At 41.9% G+C, this 14,803-nt stretch overlaps 1 protein-coding gene across 1 annotated transcript in view; it reads right to left on the minus strand.

Moving 5' to 3' along the window:
* Nucleotides 1-14,803, minus strand: part of OLFML2A (olfactomedin like 2A) — a 139,907-nt gene that overhangs the window by 1,342 nt on the left and 123,762 nt on the right. The window lies entirely within an intron of this gene.

The following is a 14,803-nucleotide window of genomic DNA, read 5'->3' on the forward strand; positions in this document are numbered from 1 at the left end:
CCCCCCCCCCCCCTCACTTTTTCAATTATAAGTGATTTATAGGAACAAAACTCACTATGCGTACAGATAAAATGTCTGCTGAAATCACCCTAACATATTCATATTTGACAGTTGTGTAACGTTCAATTACCAACAGCTTCAGGAGAGAAGCAGAGGAAAGTAAGGAAAAAAAGTAAGAAATATGAATAACATTTCCTCCTCAATTAAAGTACTTTTTAATTTTTTTCCATAATGCATGCCTTTATATGGTATACATTTTGGAACATTGTAACCTAACTGGCTGGATTGGTTGATGATTGTTTGTCTTTTTGTACCTGGTGGTACAAGGAAAATCTCCAATGGCAACACTGACAGAAATGTAATTTTTTTTTAGTTTACAATCCTGGTTAATTTTTTTTATGTGTGAGTGTAACAATTATAGATTTCATACCTAATTGAGTAATTGACCTAGATAGAAGAAGCAATATGTGTGCTACTTGTTCTGGTACAGTGTCTCAGATAGAACTGCCATTATTGGACCGGCATGGCAGCCAGGAAACCAGTAGTTTCAGGTATATAGGTCAGGAAAGGAATCTGACATAGTTCCCGCAACACGTTTCCTTTTACAAGAAAAAAAAAGGATTTTCATGGTAAAATTCATTGATGTTCATTAAGGTACTGTAGATATATAACCTGTGGGTATACTACCCCCTATAGGATGACTGGACACCAAGTAAAAGGGAAATGGGTTGGCTGCATCTAATAGCTATGCTCATGTATCTGCTGTGTATCTTAGTTGTAGTAAATCAGTAAGAAAGTACGCTAACAACTTTCCTTTGAAAAGGGACCTGAACTGTGGAAACTGTGCCCAAAAAAAGCAAGCAGAAAAAAAACACAATTATTGCCTATAGGCTCCTTGCATTTCTACTACTGACTTACCATCCCTTGTTCTGCATTCTGTCACTGTGGGGATGCAACATCTTGGCAGAGAAGCAGGGTTTCCTTCCTGATGATTGATGGGATAATCATCAGGAATAAGCAGGAGAGCCGGAGGAAGCACAGAATGAAGCACAAGCACGGAGATGCTAACACTGCAGGTGCTTAGGGACAGCTTCATCTCCACCAAGGAGAACAATGACATCACCAAATATCACTTAATATCTTTTGAGACCAGCAGTCGTAGACAGCAGTGCCTTACACTGCAAAGTTACTTTTTAGAAAGTACACTGATATTTTCAGGAGGCATTCACTTGAAACAGTAGATTTTTAAGGGTACTGCTTAGGCCCACTCAATTTTTCTAGATGTTCCCTATGAGAAAACAAAATCTCTACTTTTTAGTTCAGGTCTACTTTAACATGCAGGCATGCAAATGTGGCAACAAACCAACCAAAAATAAGCACCCAAGATGGGAGGGAGATGTGCCTCTCAATGAACATCATAGTAAAGAACTGTTAGTACAAAAAAAAAAATCAATTATCTCCATTGTTCATTTGTGTCTCATCTTTCAGAGGCACACCATGTAAATTCATACATGTAAGATGTCCAAAAGCAGTCCCAAAACTGTGGTAGGCAAAGACAGCCAAAATAACAAAGGGGCAAATCTCACAACCCAGGGCAAAATGAGTAAAATGACAACGCTGCATGAAGGACCTTCAAGCCAAAAATAGCTTCCTTTTCATACAGCCTCATACATCTGATATTATTGATAAAGTTGTGGATATAGACCCAGGTTGCGGTTTTACAAGCAAGGGCGATCAAATTCCAGTAATCGCTTACTGCTCTCAAAGAGTGAGCAAGGATGGAAAAGGAGGGATCCAGATGTTTCATGACATATGCCTATGAATCCATCTGGAAATCATCATACTGGAAGCTATGGCACCCTTACGATAAGTTAAAAAAATCTGACTTCCGAAGAGAAGCAGTGGCAGCCCTAACCACATCAAGGGAATGAAGAGTAATCCTTTTGGATGGACTAGGGCCAGGACAATGTAGAACAATGCCCTAGATAAGGTGAAAAGAGGACACAGCCATAAAAAGGTTGGCTTAGGTCTTAAAACAACCTTATGCTTGAAAGGGACAAGGAATGGAGCCTTGCAGGACAAGGCTGTCAGCTCAGAAACCCTCTTTGCTGAGGCAATAGCTATAAGAATTATTGTGGAAGTAGGAAAAGGGCCTTTACATGTAGCTCTGAGAAACCACAAATTATAATATATCAAATTTCCAAAAGTCTATTTACAAACAACATGCATTTTTTTTAACCATAAACAGTAATTCATACATTGCCCCATAAGGGATACATATACATAATAAATATAAAGTATGTATTATAACCATTATCATTTGTGGAAACTGCCAAAAATAATATATATAATCTCTGAACCCTTATCGACACATTTCACTGCGATTTATGCTTCCTCAGAACAGAGTTGAATTATGGCTATAGTTATTTGGAGGTCCAAAATCCAAAAGATGGTATATACATGGAATAGCCTGAAGCTGGATGGGCACCGTACAATGTACATACCATCTATTGAAGTGTGGACCTCAGAATAACTGTAGCCATAATTCAACCCTGTTGTGAAGAAGTGGAAATTGGTGCAAAATGCGTTGACATGGGTTCAATGATTGTATTGTTTATGGGATTTTTAACAGTTGATGGCACCCCTCTGATAGTTCCACAGTACATATATGGATTACAGGGCCATTTATGAATTTCTGTTTATGGTAAAAAAATGATGTAGTTTGTAGATAAACTTTTGGAAATGTATTATTTCCTGCTTCAACAAACCTTGTTTTAACAAAAATGTGACCAGTTATTGAATGGATTCGGTTGTGTCTGGTTTTATGCTATGGAGCTTCCCTTGTTTCTTTTTTTCTGATACAATTACTTTTAGTGGCTGGAATTTGAATACTGTTCTAGAGAAGTTCTATATTTCTCCACTTTGGAATGAAGGGCAAATGACCTTGTTCATTATGAGGTCATGGCTATCTGGTGAGTTAACCCTCACTGGGGGGTGCACATATATGGTGGATGATCCCTGTATATTATATGTTATGGTGGATGATCCCTGTATATTATATGTAATAACGGGTGTGATAAATCATGGAAATAATTACCGGCGGATGACTATGGTAAGGTTGTCTATCATCCCTGCCTGCCGGGGACAGTCCCTGTTTTGTGGACCCTAACCCCAGGAGAAGGATCGCGCGGGGGGGGGGGGGGGGGGGGGGGGGGGGGGGCACAGAGGCACTGCATGTATATGGTGGATTTATATGTAATAACAGGAGTGATAAAGCATGACATTAATTATTGGTGGATAAATATAGGCATCACCATTATCACAAACTGATAAGTTTTTAATATGTATGCATTTTTGTCATTTTCCAATTTAATGTTTTCTTTCGGTTTAAATGTATGCACTGTTGTGTTATTGTATGATTGCACTCTGGGTACATCTTGTTGGTTATGTATTTAGATGAAACACTGAGATCTTGAGGAATGCTGAATTAAGCTTTACTTGGTTAGAAGAATGTTACATGTATGTATGTATACAGGAATACAGCATTATACAGGAAACATAGATAGAAAAACGTATGCCCACTGCTGCCGCTATGACTTGACTTGTCACAGTGGCAATGTATAGAAGCCTTCCGATTGCTCTCTGTTACATGTCATTGTTTGGTAGCAAGTTTTGTGCTTCATTGCTCTTTTGGTAGCCTGGTTCCATAGGTGTTTTTACTTCCTTTGCATCTTGCATGTGGAATTGTTCAAAATTCATGCAATTTTCTGACTTTGGTTGAGAAGATAGCTTCCATGTTCTCTCTCTATTTGAATTCCCAGATAGTGATGGATGTTCCCTAGCTCTTTAATTTTAAAGTTTTGTTTTAGTTTGTTAACTATTTGACTATAGTCCTCTTCATGTTCAAAACAGGTTATAATGTCATCAACATAAATTAGGATGGATATCCATCTGTCTTCTTGATTCCTGGAATAAAGACAGGGATCCGCTTTGCTTCTTGTGAATCCCTCATGAGTATTTCATTCACTTTCTCATTCTTGCAGATTGCTTGAGTCTGTAGATGCTCTTTTGAAGTTTACACAAGAGGTTGTGTCCTTGCTAAACCCCTGGTGTTTCCTCCATGTAGAGATCTTCCTTAATGTCTCCATATAGAAAAGTGGTTTTAACATCTAGGTGTTTCACTTGCATGCTCTCCTCGCCTGTGATGCTAAGGAGTGTTCCGATGGTGAAGTGTTTTATGACGGGAGTGAATGTTTCATCGTAGTTTTCTCCAAATTTCTGGGAGTATCCCTTAGATTCTTAGATTTAAATCTGGCCTTGTATTTGTGGATATTTCCCTCTAATTGTGGGGAAGCTCAGTGAGTGTCCAGGTTTTATTTTCTTAGATTTAAATTTATTTAGTCTTCTGCTGCCTTTCTCCATTGATTGGCTTCACGTTTTGGTAATTTTTCTATGTCTTCCCACGATGTTAGTTCGAGTATGCTATGTGTCTTAGCAGTATAGCTTGCAGGGCGATATGTGTTGTTTATGTGCTTAGATGAAGCACAGACACTGCCGCCATCAGGGGGGTACAACCTATACTCATGTAAAGGGCTCGGGCAGCCTGGGGGGCCCGTCCGGGACCCTTATATGAGTATTGGCCGCTGGTGACAGGCGAAGAGGAGGCCTGGCCCTAACAGCGCCGGGCCCCAGCATTGCCGATCCAGCGGCAATACATCACATCACTTCCGGCCAGTCCAGCGGCATAGGAGGAGGCCAGGTGAGCAGGTAAGAGGAGCTGGGGGGGAGAGAGAGAGCGAGAGGAGAGAGAGAGGGGGGGGATGGAGGAGAGAGAGATGCAGCCCTGACCAGCCTGAGACACCTGCAGAGCCCACCATAGAGATTATCAGATGGGCTGTGCAGCATTCATGGTGGGCTCTGCAGGATCACTCAGGTATGTGTGGGGTCTCAGCAGGGTCCTGCGTCCAGCGCGTCACTAAACCCTGTGTCCAGCGCATCACGAACCCTGCGTCCAGCGCGTCACGAAGCCCAGAGTCCAGCGCGTCACGAAGCCCAGAGTCCAGCGGGTCACTTATACCTGCATCCAGCGGGTCACTTATCCCTGTGTCTAGCTGGCCACGAAGCCCTGCGTCCAGCGGGTCACGAAGCCCTGCGTCCAGTGGGTCACGAAGCACTGCGTCCAGCGGGTCACGAAGCACTGCGTCCAGCGGGTCACGAAGCACTGTGTCCAGCGGGTCACGAATCCCTGTGTCCAGCAGGGTCACTAAGCCCAGAGTCAAATTCATATACTGTTCTGCATTGCTGTATAAATGTATTGCTGGGATTTGTAGTCCCCCTACAGCTGTCGCCATTGTGCATTAGAGTGTAAGCACCTCTGTACAGAGACTGATGTGACTGGGACTGCAACAACTAATCGACTAAGATCGATGAAGGAACATGTTGTCAAGTTTTCCATCATCGATTAGTGGGCTTTCGATTAGTTGCCCGTTTGCGGCTCGACACGCGCCGCATGCTTCACGCCGCACCTCCTCCCCCGCCTCACCCAGCTCTGAGCTCTCCCACCGCTGCCCACTAAGATGCTGCCCGCCAAGATGATCACGTTGTTGCAGGGAGATTGCAGTGTGGTGGAATGGCAGCTGCCGACAGTCCCAAGATCTCGGGGGCAAAGAAAGTAAAGTTGCTGGAATAGTGTGCAGGTAAGATTGCCGTCACTTCCCCCCCACATGCTGTATAATGTATTGCTGGGATAATGATTGGTTGTATTCCTCTATAGCTGATGGTGTATTGCACTGTAAATGTACCATCAGCTATAGAGGAATACAAATCCCAGCAATACATTATACACTGTATGTATATTGTATTGCTGGGATTTGTTAAATTCCTCTACAGCTGATGGTATTCTGCATTGTGCTGTATAGAGGACTACAAATCCCAGCAATACATTATAAACTGTATGTATAATGTATTGCTGAGATTTGTTGTATTCCTCTACAGCTGGTGGTATTCTACATTGTGCTGTATAACACACACACACACGTCTGCACACCACACTTTTTTTTTTTACTTCCACCGCTCCAAGCTTGACTGATGTGACTGGCTCAGTGTTCTCTGTACAGCACTGCGGCATATGTCAGAGCTGTATAAATGTATAATAATAGTGTGTGAATTTGGGGGGACAGAGTGTAAGCTCCTCTGTACAGAGACTGATGTGACTGGCTCAGTGTTCTCTGTACAACACTTTGGTCAGAGCTATGTATAATAATAGTAAAGCGCTTTACAGCTCGACTACCCCTTTTGACCCTGAAGCGGCCTCTAGCCTGTTCTCCGCCGCGAACATGCCTGTCATGCCCGAGTCAGCTAGTTTAGCTCTAGATGCTCCTATCACCAACCTAGAAGTACTAAAGGCTATAAAAACATTAAAACTCAATAAGAGACCTGGCCCAGATGGCTTCACGGCCTCATATTACAAGAAATTTTCCGACATCCTAGCTCCTATCCTGACGGCCACTTTTAATGAGGTTCGAGATGGGGCGAAATTCAGGGCAGAGTCTCTCTCGGCCACCATTTGCATGATTCCAAAGCCTGATACAGATGGTACCCACTGGGCCAACTACAGACCAATCTCACTTTTAAATGTGGACGTTAAATTGTTAGCCAAAATCTTAGCGACAAGACTAAACCTAATTATCCCCGGCCTTATCCATAAAGATCAGGTCGGCTTTATCCCTCGACGTCAATCGGGGGACAATGTCCGCAGAGCTTGTCTCCTAATAGAAAAAGCTAAACAACGACGCATTCCATTTATGCTTTTATCTTTGGACATGCAAAAAGCATTCGACTCCCTCTCTTGGCAATACTTGTTCTATGCACTCAACAGGTGGGGCTTTGGGACGAGATTTTGCACCTGGATTTCCGCTCTGTACTCCAACCCCACAGCATCGGTGAGATACGCAGGACATAGATCAAATCACTTCCCCATTCTACAAGGCACCAGACGGGGCTGCCCCCTGTCCCCCATACTATTCGCATTGGCCATCGAGCCCCTAGCACAATTGATTAGGGACCATCAAGACATAAGGGGCATCTCGTTAGCGGGACATCATCATAAATTATGTCTTTTTGCAGACGATATTTTACTTTTTCTTTCTAATCCCTTCATTTCCCTCCCTAGCTTATTGCGTCTGTTAGACTCATTTAGCAGTCTCTCGGGTCTACACCTAAACCCAACGAAATCAAAAGCTCTTAATATCACGCTGTCACAACAAACGGCAGACCAGTTAAAAGCAAATTACCCATTCCATTGGGAACCCTCGTCTCTGAAATATCTGGGAGTCCAATTGACCCCCTCTCACTCCTCCTTATACTCAGCTAACTATCCTCCACTATTCACAAAACTTAGGAATCTCCTAAAAATCTGGCATACTTACCACCTTTCATGGCTAGGCAGGATTGCAGCGAATAAAATAATAGTAAAGCGCTGTGCAAACTGTTGGCGCTATATAAATCCTGTATAATAATAATATGCGACTGTGCGGGGACATTGGAACAGTAGAGTTCTAAGTAAGCTCCTCTGTACAGAGACTGATGTGACTGGCTCAGTGTTCTCTGTACAGCACTGCGGTATATGTCAGAGCTATATCAATGTATAATAATAGTGTGTGAGCTCATCTGTACAGAGACTGATGTGACTGGCTCAGTGTCCTCTGTACAGCACTGTGGTATATGTCAGAGCTATATAAATGTATAATATTAGTATGTGACTGTGGGGGGACATATTCGAACATCAGAGTGTAAGCTCCTCTGTACAGAGACTGATGTGACTGGCTCAGTGTTCTCTGTACAGCACTGCGGTATACTGTATGTCAGAGCTATATAAATGTATAATAATAAAGGAAACATATATACAGATAGAACTTCTTCTTACTCCGACTCCTGTGTTCATTCACTTTGCTCAGCTTTCTTTGCTGGTTTACTGCGCTAATTCACTTCACAACTTCCTGGGATCATTGTTTCTATTGATGGGTTCTCATCTAAATAAACACTGCAACCTATTGTCACTTTGTCAGTCTTTGGGTGGAGGATTCTATATCCCTTACTTTGTTTACTATAGCCTACCAGAATACCTTCTATGGCTTTGTTCTCCAATTTGGATCGCTTCTCATTTGGAATATATGCTTAAGCTTTACATCCAAACACTCTGATGTGCCCTAGGTTAGGCTTCAATCAAAGCCACATTTCAAATGGGGTGCTTTCAACAGCTTTTCATGGTAGTCTGTTCTGTAGGTATGTTGCAATCATGACTGCTTCTCCAGTACTTCTTAGGTAGGTTGCCGTCTTGACAGCATGCATCTGGCCATTTCTATAAGAGTGCAATTTTTCCGTTGCACTACACCATTTTGTTCAGGAGTGTATGGTATGGTTGTCTAGTGTACCTTGTTTCTTCAGAAAGGATTCCACTTCCTTACTGATGTATTCCCTCTTGGTGCGTATTATTCCTGGTTTCCATTGCAATTTATTGCTGGACATGGCTACAAACTCTTGACGTTTTTTTAAATGTTTTGTTCTTGTGCTTCAGATACGTTGTTGTGTACCTGGAAAAATCATCAATTAAAGTCAGTAGATATCTGTTCCTGCCTAATGTGGGAGTTTTCATTGGTCCGCACACATCACTGTGTATGAGTTCCATGGGGTGGATGGTCTTTCTTTGGGTGGCCTGTGTAAGTGGGATATGTATAGCCTTTGCTTCCATACAGCATTTGCATGTCATGAGCATTTGGCAGGGCAGTACAGTTATATCTTCTAATTTATAATATCCTTTATGGCTTCTGGGTTTCGCTGCCCTAGTTGTATGGCCCTGGGTTTCGGTGGATACATTTGTTGTGTGGATTGTGTGTGGCTGTCTTGACTTGTTCGTCTGCAGTGATAAGTCTGTACAGGTGTTCATTCAATTTTCCTTATGCAAGGATTTGCTTATTGTTTAAAATTGTACATTCATCACCTCGGAAACTGAAGTGTGAGAGTGTTATTAGCAAGGGTTTTCACTGATAGAAGGCTTCGTTCTAGGTCTGGAACATGCAGTACATTTTCAGGAGGATACTCTGCTTGGCCCCTGACGGTCAGATGCACTGAAATCAATACACCAATACACAATACGGTTCCGAGTCACTTTAAAGTTAGCTCTCCATTATGTGCCTGCAGTTTCCTTTGTGACTGCCTTAGCTCTTTCTCTTGTAGGTTGCTCTTGCTTTCTCTGCTCGGCTTTCCAAATTGAACAGACTTTTACAGTGAAAACACGCTCTGCTTTCTTTGTTTTGCGCTTTAATGCACCTTAAGGGCTTTCTCGTTTTCTTAATTGTGCATATTTTCGGCTTTCTCGTTTTCTTCATTGTGCATATTTTCTTTCTTTCTGTCATAATTATTGATTAATATTCCTTTGGTATACAGAACACCTGTGTGGTGAAAACCAGCCTGTGTGGCAGGTTGGTGAGAACCAGCCTATGTGGCAAGTGTGTGAGATACAGCCTCTGTGGCAAAAGTTTTGCTAATAAGAGAGTTAGGTGTTAGGGGCAGCACAAGGTTGCTGTTAGTGAATTACTACACACAGGTTTCCATGACTAACATGAAGAAGTTATTTTAATGTTTCTTTTGTTTTGTTGTAGATTTGAGCTAGTATATTCTAATTGAACTAATATCAATGCATCATGTGTGGCTGGTTCTTGAATAATGTGCATGGAAATGTCTTCGGATATATAAAATATGACAAATTATGAAAGAAAAATATTTCATGGTCATCCTTCAATAGATGTTAAACTGTATTTCATAAGCTCATTTCATAGGTAGCTGTAAATGCAAGTGGAAAGTCATTACTTTCAACTTTCTAGATTTATATGCATGATATTGGCCAACTCAATACCTACAACATAAGGCAGGGATAGGCAACCTTGGAACTCAAGCTGTGGTGAAACTACAAATCCCATTCTGCCCCTGCTTCTGGGAGTCATGCCTGTGGCTGTCAGTCTTGCAATGCCTCATGGGACTTGTAGTTCCACAACAGCTATTTCCGTGTTTGCGGATGACACCAAAATTGGGAGGGTAATAGACACGGACTTAGACATTATAACATTACAGGAGGACCTGGATAAAATAGGGGAGTGGGCATTAATGTGGCAGATGAGGTTTAATGTCGATAAATGCAAAGTAATGCACTTTGGAATTAAAAATAAACAAATGGGTTATACAATTATGGGTATGCCGCTAGGGAAGTCAGAAATGGAGAAGGATTTGGGGGTCATTGTAGACCACAAACTGAAAGGTAGTTTGCAGTGCCAGGCTGCAGTAAACAAAGCTAGCAGGGTCTTGTCCTGTATTAAAAAGGGGATGTATTGCAGGGACAAGTCTATAATTTTGCCACTTTATAGATCATTGGTTCGACCTCATCTGGAGTACGCGGTCCAGTTCTGGTCACCAGTACTAAGAAAAGATGTCCTTGAGTTGGAAAAAGTCCAGCGGAGGGCAACCAAACTAATTAGGGGTATGGAGGACCAGAGCTACGAGACAAGGCTACTAAATTTAAACATGTTCACATTGGAGGTGAGGAGATTAAGGGGGGATATGATCTCCATGTACAAAATGTTCAATGGTGGCAGCAACATTAGCGATAAACTGTTTAAAATTAACTCCATTACAAAAACTAGAGGCCACCACCTAAAATTGGTGGAAAAAAAATTCCAGCACAAGGGGCGAAGGGGGTTCTTCACAGTAAGATCAGTTAGGGTCTGGAACTCACTGCCACAGACAGTGATTTCAGCAAAGAATGTGGAATTGTTCAAGAAACTTTTGGACGATTTCATAAGGGACCGTAATATACAGGGGTACAGGTACTCCTAGAATGAGATCCTAATAGGTTGGACTTGATGGACTAATGTCTTTATTCAACCTCAAATACTATGTAACAGCTGGAGTTCCAAGGTTGCCTACCCATGACCTATGGGCAGCGAGTTTATATGATTGAACAGGACAAGAATGTTCGCTCCAATTGCAAAATATGCCTAACTGATATTCCCACTTACATTTAAAAGATCTTGCAAGATATTCAAGTTATGTTTTTCATACCTTGTTTGAAATTGTCTAGATTTCTGAACTCCACTAGATTATTGCCATAGTAATAATTAGTTACGTAGATTCTGTCATCCTTTGCTCTAGGGTCTTTCATCCAAGCACCTTCATTGCGGCCATAACTGTGATGCTTTTTTGGTGCCTCAACTGATGCGATGGTGCCTTCACATGCTCCTTCCCTAACTGGAAGAAAATAGTTTTATGATACGACCATACAATTTCAAACGACTGTTCACTTATAATAAAAAAAACAGCTGGGTCCCATGATGTGTTTCATAAAATTATGCTGGCCATAGCAACCAGTCAGCTTCCATATTTGGATTTGTGACAGATAAGAGAAATAACAGAAGACTGTGGACATGCTATAATTTCTTCTATAAAAACCTAGATAAAAAAGAAAATACTGTATATTAAAAAAGAACTAAAGAAACACTAAAACTCACTGGAAAACATAAATATTATCACATGCTATGCATTTGGAACTTTGGAAATCATTTAAAAGGGGGTTATACACAATTATCACAGATCTGCAGAACAGGGAAAACGTCAGAGCACATCAGTTCTGTAAACCTAAATAATACAGTTTTTTTCATTAGAAATTTCCATCAATTATCAGATATTATTTTCTACAGTTGACTAAGTCCTAAAATGAGTGCCTGCAAAACACAACACAAAAGCAGAAACGAGATAGGCAGTGGAACCAAGAAAGGAGAGAACAAACAGCAGCAAAAGCAACAGGCTGACATGGTAAGCAGAGCACAGGGTCGTTTTCCAACTACACTTCTTCCTGGGCCTTAATATGCAATATAGGTACTGTGAAAAACTGTTTTTTAAAGTCATGTGATAATAGATCACGGACACTGATAGACCTTTTGTAATAATGCACCTGTGGCTGAGTTTGGGTCATAGATCATGCATCGCTAAAGGAAGTAGCAGATATTAAACTGCTGGAATTGCTTTGCATTGCCATTTTAGACCATGTCTGGCACTTAAGTGGGGCTACTATGTAGTATTCCAGCCTTAGTCCTTTAGGCGCCCTGTGCGATAAAGCTTTACAGTGCCCCCTCAGTGGCCACACCCATTTTCCAATATCCGCACCATTTAAAGACTCCCATTTTGTTAAGCCCCAAAGAAACATATTAAAGAGTATGATAAAAATAAAACTGTTGTACAAAGCTATTAATCTTGTAGGCAAAATATAAGAATTCTTATTAAATAAAGCAACAGTAGGCAAACAAGCAAACAATAAATGTCAAACTAAAAAAAGAGTCTATAAAAATAAAGTGTCAGGTGGTCATGCAGACATTTTTTTCAAGTAAGTGAATCTGGAAAAGTAAAAATAAAAAACAGAACACAAAACCTAGACTACATGTTAAATTAATGAATTACTATATGCCCGAATATATGAAAAATGTATTCGGGCACATAATAATTTGTTTGAGAATGTGCAGCTGCCATGTTGGCCACCGGCGCATTCTGCGAATGCGAGCCACCATCTTGGATGCGGGGAGCATGACGTCACATGACGCCATGCATGCGTGGCCTCAGGTGACATCACATGCCGATATAGGCGCCGCTATCTACCTAGATATACACCAAGATGTCAGCGCCCAAAATGTGCGGTGTCATATGATGTCATGCGCCCTGCCTCCAGAAACCAAAATTGGATAAACATTTTTTTGTTTGATGAAACGAATGAAAAAGTTTTTAGTTTTTCTTCATTTCATCTGAAATTAATTTTTTAGTCTTTGCACATGTGTGTGTGTGTGTGTGTGTGTGTGTGTGTGGCAATTTTCACTTTTTTTTAAAATAGTTTTTAAAATGTTTGTTTGCCTCAGTCTTCCCAACTACATTGTGTTTACACTAGCTTTTTAAAATCTGACCTTAATCTGTTATTTGGAGTTTGATTTAGCCTGTTATTTGGAGTTTGCTTTGTCTGCCATCAGTCTTGACCCCTTGCCAGTTTGACCGCTCTTTTGTCCTCCAACCGCATCAAACTCTTGCCTGCCTTAGTATGCTTTTGCTTGGAAAACTTAGTTCTGTGCCTGTTTGTTTGCTGATTGACTGTCACTGCCACTCATAGGGGTGCTCTGGGGCGTCTGTGGTGCAACATCCCTTCAGTGGCTCAGATGAAAAAAACAATGCTCCGGGGGTTGCAATTCAGAGTTTGGTGACGCATATAAATAAGGAAAAAAACAGCAACCCATAGTACAGGCAGTCCCTGGGTTACATACAAGATAGGTACTGTAGGTTTGTACTTAAGTTGAATTTGTATGCAAGTCGGAACAGGTACATTTTTTAAGTGTAACTCCAGCCTAAAAAACATTTTTTAGTTTTGGATAGCATAGGGAAGGGTCACGTTTGTGTTTCTGTCTGTTCCCCTTGGTCAGAAGATTATAATATAATAAAAAAACTTTTATTTAAAATGACACACCAAAAAAGTTTTTATTTTATTTTATATTTTATAAACTTTATTTTTTATTTGTTTGCATTTTTACCTCTTTTTTGTCTGTAGTTTTCGGTTTTGGTTTAAACTTTTTTTTTTTTTTTTTACTTTAATGCTGGAAGCAATAGCCAGCCTGCTATTGGATATTTTAAATTGCAATAGCAGGCTGGCCATTGCATCTGCCCACCGTCAATCAGCAGAGGAGGGCCTGAAGGAGAAAGGTCTCCATCAGGTCCTCCCATGCTGATTGACAGCAGGCAGTGGGCGGGTGCAATAGCCAGCCTGCTATTGGCTATTGCATTTTACAATATCCAATAGCAGGCTGGGTATGGCTCCCAGCCTGCAGATGAAGAGGCAGGGTGGTGGGAGAGAGGAGCAGTGGCCGGGACCGGAGGAGCGTTGGACCGGAGGAGCGGCCGGACTGGTGGAAGAGGAAGAGCGGCCAGATGGGGGAAGAGAAGCAGAAGGACCAGCGGACGGACCGAGGGAAGAAGAGCAGACGGAGCGGGGGAAGAGGAAGAGGAGGTGCGGACGGACTAGGAGAAGAGGAGGAAGCGGCCGTGACAGCAGCGGAGGTACGGGGGGCAGCGGAGGAATGCAGCGGTCTGTGTCCCCGATGCCTCCGCCAACACAGTTGGGGAGAGCAGCTGGGATTTGAAGGGACACAGGCCGCTGCAGTCACAGTTCTGCTAAATGTACTGGCAGCCGCCGGTGCCGGTACATACAGCTATCACTCAGTGTCACTGACTTTACTGCAGTTCATTGTACAAAGTTTTTTAGTAGTTACCATTGATGAGCGATTACATAGAAATTAAATTCAGTACAGTAAATCAATCAAAAAACAGGTAGATTTTGAGGTGAACTGTAATAAAGTCAATAGGAGGCAAATTTTAACGAACTATTGCCCCTTGGGGGGCTGATGGGCAAGCTATTGCCAAACAAATAGCATGGAAGCCCAGCACTGCGGGGCAGGGAAACCTGTGCCAATACATAAAGTACAGCAGGTGGAGGGACCCTTTCACAAGGCTTTTTAAAAAATACACAAATCTATTAAATAACAGAACCAGCAGCATTTTCAGCTTTTAAAATGGCTTAGCTAAAACCTTTCTATTCTATTCTAACTTCTGAAAACCCTTAATTACCTTTGCCTGTTTCTCACTGAACTATTATCACTGGCGGAACTACCAGGGTCGCAGCGGTTGCAATGGCGACCGGGCCCTGGCGTTCCGCCACTTGGGGGGG

Source organism: Nanorana parkeri, unplaced genomic scaffold (genome assembly GCF_000935625.1).
Source record: "Nanorana parkeri isolate BGI_ZX_2015 unplaced genomic scaffold, ASM93562v1 scaffold437, whole genome shotgun sequence".
Classification (NCBI taxonomy): Eukaryota; Metazoa; Chordata; class Amphibia; order Anura; family Dicroglossidae; genus Nanorana; species Nanorana parkeri.